The sequence below is a fragment of the Dioscorea cayenensis genome, chromosome 5 (assembly GCF_009730915.1).
Source record: "Dioscorea cayenensis subsp. rotundata cultivar TDr96_F1 chromosome 5, TDr96_F1_v2_PseudoChromosome.rev07_lg8_w22 25.fasta, whole genome shotgun sequence".
Taxonomy (NCBI): Eukaryota; Viridiplantae; Streptophyta; class Magnoliopsida; order Dioscoreales; family Dioscoreaceae; genus Dioscorea; species Dioscorea cayenensis.
The window spans coordinates 5,611,851-5,613,055 of NC_052475.1; the positions used below are offsets into that span (position 1 = coordinate 5,611,851).

At 41.8% G+C, this 1,205-nt stretch overlaps 1 non-coding gene across 1 annotated transcript; it reads left to right on the forward strand.

Moving 5' to 3' along the window:
• Nucleotides 1-798: 798 nt before the first annotated feature.
• Nucleotides 799-905, forward strand: LOC120262598. The gene has a single exon (XR_005536863.1). It is a non-coding gene; the product is annotated as a small nucleolar RNA R71 (small nucleolar RNA).
• Nucleotides 906-1,205: the final 300 nt, after the last annotated feature.

The following is a 1,205-nucleotide window of genomic DNA, read 5'->3' on the forward strand; positions in this document are numbered from 1 at the left end:
GTTTTCTATAGTACCCTACTACAGTACCGGCCTGAAATACTCTCGAATCCATACTTTCATCAAGGTAACGCAAACGGGCACACGTTTACGTCGTTGATTGCCTTGCTTCTTCAATAACGGACATGTTGGTGGAGATCTTGTTCTATATGCACAAGTCAGAATGCTTGAATATGACTGCCCTTGTGCCCCTCCAAATAGTTGTGCTAACTCAAGTACGAAGAGGTTGGCACACATTCTAGCATTTGGAAGCCGACCTATGTCTTTGCGTTTGACCCTTTTGTAAGATTTCCTCCACAATTAGTGCATTACGACCCACATTGGCTTCTTTCTCTCATAATCGGCCTCACAACCCTACCTACACAAAAGTAATATAAATACACCTATATTAGCGTTAAAACTCGAGAAAAGTAATGCTCAACATAAGGAAAGAACACTTCATATTCTTATCGCACAAGCACTTATCAGGCTATCTGGCAATCAGAGTGGGTATGTCCTCCAACGCACCGGGTACAAGTAGTCATGGCCACCACTCTATTAGAAGTTAGAAGGTCTAACTTCTTACTCAATGATTCCACTTGGGCCACCAAAGAAGTAACTGCATCTATTTCATGGAGTCCGGCCACTTTTATCCTTTCCTGCGAGTTCCACTGGTAGCTTTTCATGGTCATATCCTCCACCAACTGTCAGGCCTCTTTGGGGGTTTTACTCCCCATTGTTCCTTCAATGGCGGCATCTAGCAATTGCCTTGTACTCGAATTAAACCCATAATAGAAAGTCTGAATAATCATCCATTCGGGAAATCCATGTTGTGGGCACCTCCGCAAAAGATCCTTGAAGTGCTCCCATGTCTCAAACAATGATTCCAATACCATATGCATAAATGATGATATCTCATTTTAAAGCTTCACTGACTTCCCTGCATGAAAGTATCTTGCAAGGAAAGCTTCGACCATCTTATTCCAAGTCATGATGGATGCTTTTGGCAAGGAATAAAGCCACTGATTGGCTTTTCTTTTGAGAGAAAATGGGAAAGCCCTTAATCTTATAGCATCATTTGATACACCGTTAATCTTCAACATGGCACAAACTTGCAAGAAGTTCTCTATATGGTTATTTGGATCCTCATTGACAAAACCATTGAATTGCCCTGACTGCTGAATCATCTGGATGAATGCTTGCTTCAGCTTAAAGTTCGGAGCTGTAAT